This window comes from Frankliniella occidentalis, unplaced genomic scaffold, assembly GCF_000697945.3.
Source record: "Frankliniella occidentalis isolate FOCC.00 unplaced genomic scaffold, Focc_3.1 Scaffold15, whole genome shotgun sequence".
NCBI classification, from domain to species: Eukaryota; Metazoa; Arthropoda; class Insecta; order Thysanoptera; family Thripidae; genus Frankliniella; species Frankliniella occidentalis.
The window spans coordinates 2,424,851-2,431,965 of record NW_026267145.1 but is presented as its reverse complement, the minus strand read 5'-3'; the positions used below and the strand labels follow the sequence as shown (position 1 = coordinate 2,431,965).

The window sequence follows — 7,115 nt, the reverse complement described above, 5'->3', positions numbered from 1 at the left end:
GGACTGACATTCCAACTGGTTTATTGAACATAAGGACAGGTTATATACACATACGATCATGACTGTTTACAGATGACTATTTACAGGTTATCTTGTAGTGTGAATACACGACATCCTCCTCAAGCAAAGAGAGAATGTATAGGAATGGTTGAAACACAAATAGTGGAAATGACTTACGACTAAAAATAAGTTAATTGAGAACATCACAATGTAAATATCACAAACTTCTCATCCTCCTCAAGCAAAGAGAGAATGATTTAAGCACAGACAGACCAAACGACAATGAATGAATAAAAGTAGTGAACACTTGACATGATTTGACTCTGTACAAAGGCAAACATAACTGACGTTAGACGGCAGGGTTGAGATTTCACCAGAGCAAGACTTATGACTTGACGTTGACGAACAAGAATTACAGCTTGAATAGCGATTTAACTTCATTTGACAAAACTTTAAAAGAACCATGAAGGTAAAAGTTGAATTAGACAAAATGACACACTTACAACTAAAACTTAAAAGTATTTGACATGAATGACACTGATTGATGAAATTAAGTGCACAAGACACAGTCTAAAAAGGACAATGACAAAGGACTTGAATTAAAACTACTAATGAGAGCTTGACTTTGACTTTTGTTGCGGGGCAACGAATTACTTTACTAATGCATTAGATTTTTTGTTGCTGATCAGGCAACAGACAGTGCTATTGGCACAGACAATGCTAACGTTAGGCGTGACAGTGCATGGAGCACAAGACTACTTGCGCAGGGGCGACCTGGCATTGTATTTGAAATGACACAACAAATGAGCTCGACTAAGACTTAGATGATTGAGACATTGAAAAGACACTTGAATTGACTGAAATGAAATTTGATGACTACAATGAGACTAAAACAAGTTAGGTTGACTAACATTGGACACCGAGTGCGTGCAGCACTGCTAAAGCTAAACTTGAATTGTTAGACAAAAGATACAACTTGACTTAGAAATCTTTAAAAGTTAAATTAAACCTCAGTAGATGAGAACAAGACTGAATTATTTTACACATGAGGCTAAACAGTGCATTGAGCACTTTGCAACAACATCACAGCAAGGCGTCACTAGACCTTAGCTCCGAAGAGACCAAGCATGAATAAGGCAAGACAAAACGATGAAGGTTTTTTTTTTTTTTTTTGCACACTAGATTGTTGTAAAACAATGAAATTAACTTGAAAACTTTCATACACAATGACGGACTGTAAACTGTACACACACAAGGCTAACCGACACTTCAACACCTATTCAATGGAACAAAGAGTTACACCATACACAGGGATAGGATTCAGAAATACTTTGGTTGCCACTTAAAATGTACATAAATGTTTAAGACAAGTTTTGCACTTGGCAAATGGTTGCTAAACTTAAGACAGACCTTTACAAAGGCGAATGAAAGCACTGTGGCTTGCTGAAAGACTAAGGACAACGTCCGACAATTTCATTGAAGTTACAGGCATAGAAACCAAGAAACATTTTAAAACCAAACTTGAGAATACGTTGATTCCAAGGACGATGGGGGTTTGTTAAACCCAAAAGTCTTTAGACTTGAACTGAGGTGTGAGTTAACCTCTACACAACACGTGGAAAGAGGACCACCGAGACAAGCACAAGGCCATTGGCACCTTGACAGAGATTGAATTTGACTCTCAGGCGATGGCGATACCTCATGGTGAACACGGTTGACGTTGACATCCATACTTCCAGCCATGCTGAAGCAATTTGAATGATGGCTTGACGACTCCGGTCTCTTAACGACGATTGACTTCTTTGACGGGCGCGTGAGTTCGAAGTTCGAAGAAAGTTACGAGAACAATCTCATCTCGTCTGCCACTGTAGTATTTTAGAGATACTTGGAGACTGGTGGCTTAGAGCGGTACGTCGTGTGGGGGCCGGGAGTACTGACTGATCAGAGGTCTGACAAGTAATGGACTGACATTCCAACTGGTTTATTGAACATAAGGACAGGTTATATACACATACGATCATGACTGTTTACAGATGACTATTTACAGGTTATCTTGTAGTGTGAATACACGACACAGACAAGTCCCTCCGCCACTGCCAGACCTGGACATAGCCTCTGGCAAACTACACCACTATTCGCAGACGCACAGGTGGCGGGCAGAGCGGTCAGCGCCGCCGCGCGGCCCGGCTGGTAACTAACACCACCGGCCGGCCAGGCAGATCAGTAGCAGAGCGCTGGGCGGAGCGACCGGCCTTGTGAGCGCGGGTGAGGTTAGAGTGGCCCGGGAAGTGAAAGTGAGGACGAGCGCGGAACCGATACAGGAGCTAAAACGTCAAGCAGAAGACGTATGACACAGTGGCAGCTCTGCGCTCGAGCGGACGAGACGATTGACGAGTGGCCTGCTCGTGGCGCGAGTACCAGCGGCTCTGTCGGACGCACAGTTGGGTGAGTGAGGACAGCAGCGCACCGTGCCGGGGGCGACGGGCAGGTGTCAGGCGGGGCCGCGCAACATCCGTCCCGCACCCAAACTACTGCGCCTGAGTGTCGTTCCGCAAACCTGGTGATCGGTTGTCACGAAGCCTTGACCAAGCTGTTGAAGCTAACTTCTGGGCGGTCGGTCAGACCACGATCAGATGTCAGACTATCACTGGTAAAACAAAGGCTTTAAACAATGCATTTAAAAGGCGCTATTAAAGTTTGCCGCCTTAAGAAAGCTGCTAAATTATTGGGGGAAGTTCAGAGGTTAGCGCCTTTGATAACTCTCGCTCTGTGTAATTTACTATTTTAAAAATTGAATCCGTAATCATGTTTATATTGTCAGGATTTGACAATACGATGTCCCAAATCTTGTTAATTACTTGTCAACAAATGTATTTTGAAAGCCATGATTAATAACTTTCAGTCTAATAAATATCGGATCACTTCTACATGGGAAACCAAAATCAAAACATTTTCCGTCGAAATTAATAACTCACATATTTTTGAAGATCATGATGGCTGTGGTGCTTTCAGTCATTGTATAATTACATTTTGGTAAAGAGGCATGTAACACTCTGATGTCCAACCAAAATTTAAGGTAAATGTGGCAAATTTGTCAACTTGGGTGCTGGGGTGGAGAATAGGCTACTACTGCTGGTCTAAGCCTATAGGTTAAGTGCCTCAGCTATTTGACAATGAAGTATGAAATCCACGCACTTTCCACAGTAACTTGCATACTTCCTGTCTCTGAAATAGACTCCCAATCATTATCATCGCCTGGGTAAATACGAATGTCATAACCTGGCCGCAAACCTCTCTGGTACATCTTTCCTAACTCCACGTTAGAGTAGTAGGCGCCAGCGACGTCCTGGACACCGGCCGTTCGCCATTGGTGATTCTTGTAGAACGGCGGCGTCCCTCTCCGGTAGGACAGCGGCGGGTGCGGGTTAGCGCTGTGCTGGGCTGCCGACCGGGCGGGCATGGGCAGGGCCTCGTCGACGTTGAACTGCATGGGTGCGGGCGGGCTGGGCGGGGCTGCCGTGCGGGCGGGCACGGCCTCGGCCATGTTGAGCTCCTTGACGGCCAGACTGGGCGGGGCCTTGCTTGGTGACGTCGAGCTTCACGGGCGCGACCGGGCTGCGCACCGGGGTCGCGGTGTCGACGAGCAAGGCCTCGGGGACGTCCAGCTGCATGTGCTCGACCGGCCTTCGCGAGGCTGCCCTTGGGACGGGCTCGCAAAAGTTGCACTTGCACTCCTGCGCAAGATCCTCCGAGAGGCGACCAACGCTGGTCGTCGGCCACGTCCACTCCTTGGTGTGCTGGGCGGCGGGCTCCTCAGCTGACGCAGCGCGCGGACGCGCGGGCTCGGCGGCAGGCCGCAGGGCCGGCAGGGCCGGCGGGGTCGGCGGGGCCGACAGGGCCCTGGTGATGTGACGTGCAGGGGGCACAGCAGCGCCGCGCGGGACCGCGGACACGGCGGGCGCGGCCTCGGTGATGTGCTGCATGCACTCGTCCCTGGCCTGCGGGGCAGCGCGCAGGGCGGACTGGGCGAGGGCCTCCTTGGGCTTCGGCGGGCCACCCAGGTCGGGTGACGGCGGCGCTGGGCGGGGCGGCGGGGCAGGCAGCCCCGTCGAACGCGGACCGCTGGGGGCCGGGGACAGCGGGCCCGGAGACGGGCTGGACCGCGGCACAGTCACGGGCAGCTCCGAGACGGTGAACAGCTCCGGGTTGATCTCCAAGCCATAATGCTTTGGCACTCTCACTTTCAAAAGTTCAAATACCTCACTATGTGTCTTAGGGGCAAGCATTCGTTCCACAAATTTGAACAGAAATTCGGTAGACTGCTTCTCAGACCGCCACTTTAGTGCAGACCGAAAGAGCGAAATCTCTCGCAAAACTTCAATCCTGGTGGCAGGGCGATACATTTGCAACAGCATCTCCAAGTCCTCGAACGTGGTCCACACGGTACTTGAACACTTCGTTGCACATTGTTCTTTTGTTTGCGCACGGGAAACAGTGCTCACAAGCGAGACAACTCGAGTAGAGAGCCGGTAATACTAAACCAAACAATTTTAAACAAATAATTAAATTACGAAACTTTAAAACGAATCAAATTTAATTTCCCAAACACGATGAGATGTCAGACTACGCCTTCACTTTCAGCATTGTTTTTGGCGAGTAGTCGGTGAGAGGTGCTGGGCTGAGCCCCATTCATACACTTGGGAAGCACGCATACCGCACGGGTTTCCCGATTCATTCGCACGCCTGTCGTCATGCAACCGTGGGGGAGGGGCGGCGCGCGACGCAGCCGACCAGCGTGGTCCGCGCCCCGCCGTGCGCTGCGCCCCTTCTCGGTGCTTTCCTCAATCGATTCTCGATTCTGCAAGTGCACTGTAGATAGGCCTAGTTAATCAGGGCGCTCTGCTCGCAGAATTCAAATCCACTCGCAATGAGTGCCGGTTAAGTAGCCTATCTCCACGGCGCACCTAGCTCTGCCCGTTGCAGCGATTTTCATTGCTTCATTACATTTGGGCCCCGTCAGTGCCGGCGACGGTGGGGGGGCAGGCGCCGCGATATTTCGCTGCACACAAAAGGCTGATTCGGAAGAAAATCGACCCAATTTCTTTGTACCTTTTACGTTTGCTCCCCAACGTGTGCGCACTCTGCCACGCATGCAAAACCTTTTTATCCCCCTCTTCTCTCCCGTGGTTATTTTTTCCCTTAACCCTCCGCTCTGCTTGCGCTGCGCTGCAAATGAGGTACTGCGAGGCCTCTGGTCAACACAGACCAGGCGCACACAGCGGCCAGCGCGGCGGCCAGCATCTCGTATTTCTCGCACCCCCGCCGCTGCATTCGGACCTGCCTGCGGCCGCAGAGCCAGCCGAAAAAGAAAGGTGGGCAAATAAAAAAGAAGAAATATAGGAAATATTCTGCCGCCTTTCCCAATGCTGCTGACAATGGGGTTGCGCGCGTACACACACGCGAAAGAGCACAATGTTGCGGGTCGTAATTGTGGCCGGTGCAGGGCACCGCCTCATTCCCCATTCAGTCATTTTTGCATCAATTAATGGCAAAGGTGGCGGCGCCTCTGCCGTGCGGCGCCGCGCCTTTGTCACGGCCGTGCAGCGCCGGGGCTGCGGGCCGGGGGCCGGGGGCGCGCCGAGCGGCGGACACGGGATTTAATCCCGCAACGATCTCGAGATTGGAAAAAGAGGGCGAAGGGGGAGGAAACGGAGAGAACAGTGTGTGAGAGGAAGAGCAGACAAGCAAAGTCGGAGGAGCAGCCGATGAAGGGACTGGGGGTGGGGATAGGTCGGAAATTGATGTGCGGAAAAAGAAGTCGCGCCGTGCGAAAATATCCGTGGTGCGAAATGGAATGGGGATTACCGGCAATATTTAGAATGAGAAATCCTTAAAAAGGCAAGGAAGCTCCGGCGCGCGGGCTCGGCCCACTCAGAGTCACGGCGGGGCACGCGGGGCCCCGAGCAGAGGGAGAGACCGGCACCGAAAGGGGGAATGGGTTGGGGGGGGGGGGGTCTCTGTCACCTCTTCGATTGCTCTCTATCCGCTCTCATAATCAAATTTGTGTCTTTTGTCATTTTTCTGAGACCTGGACATTTCGCTTGAAAATGAAATATCCCTTATGTATAACCGACCCTAGTCATTCATATGCCTCATGTGGTCATGTCGCTTACCCTTGTCCGCACACATTTTCGGCAAGTTGCATTGAATATCTTTTTATGCGATGCAAGCTCTGTACCACAGCGAGTATCGAGTATTTAATGACTTTTGACAAGTAGATGCGATTCTTTGGTTTGGTTTGACCGTACTCGCGTGTGAACTATTGTCAATCAGTTGTTTAATGTAGCAGTCTCCGTACATTTTGTTAGTTGGGCGGGCGGGCTTGCCGATCTTAGCCCGGTGCCATCTCCTGGCGCCGAGTGGGTAGGCAACCCAGCCAACGCCTGTACGCCACTCAAGTTGCCTAAAGACAAGGCGCCATGTTATGCTGTAGCCACGGGCGCTGCCAGTACGGGTAGCTACTAAGGCTCTTAAAAACCCGACCCGTGGGTACCCGGGTGACCCGGGTTGGAACCGGGTCAACGGGTTTTCCCGGGTACCCGGGATACCCGGGTAAACCCGGTGGAACCGCGCCTGCAAGTAGGCAATTTTAAATGCTCGTATGTCAAATTGCCTAGCTATAGGCGCGGGGCACCCGGGTAATACGCCGAGTACCCGCGAAAACCCGTCTACCCGGGAAAACCCGTCGACACGGTTCCTACCCGGGGGCCCGGGTAAGCGGGTTTTCCGGGTACCCGGGTACAAATAAGAGCCCTAGTAGCTACCTCGGAGGACGAAAGAGTGAACAGTGGTTTTGTTTTTCTTATCTCCCTGAAATCGCAAAATTGGAAGAACCCATTTTTGGATCTGAAGTGGCACCGACGAGTAACCTGCTCGGGCCGACCCTCTCCTTCGCGCGCGGACAGGCGGTTTTCTTCTTTTCTTGCCGTCGTCGTTGTCCTCGTTGTCTGACCGACGACGCGGTCCGCCCCGCCCTTTGGGTCCCCATGCATGTCCCTCAAATGGAGCGCGTCGCTGAGCAGCGGAGCCGCCCGGCCCGTGCGCCCCTATGTGGT

At 51.4% G+C, this 7,115-nt stretch overlaps 1 protein-coding gene across 8 annotated transcripts in view; it reads left to right on the top strand.

Moving 5' to 3' along the window:
- The first annotated feature begins 2,231 nt into the window (after window positions 1-2,231).
- The window catches only part of LOC113204576 (uncharacterized), a 138,480-nt gene continuing 133,596 nt past the window's right edge, over window positions 2,232-7,115 (top strand). For 3 of the 8 annotated variants that reach the window (XM_052263988.1, XM_052263987.1, XM_052263985.1), the window contains exon 1: window positions 2,235-2,445. The gene's annotated coding sequence lies outside the window, so the exon portion shown is untranslated. Of the gene's footprint in view, window positions 2,446-7,115 lie in introns of all 8 variants that reach the window. The other 5 variants (XM_052263986.1, XM_052263983.1, XM_052263992.1 and 2 more) reach the window with 3 other exon arrangements.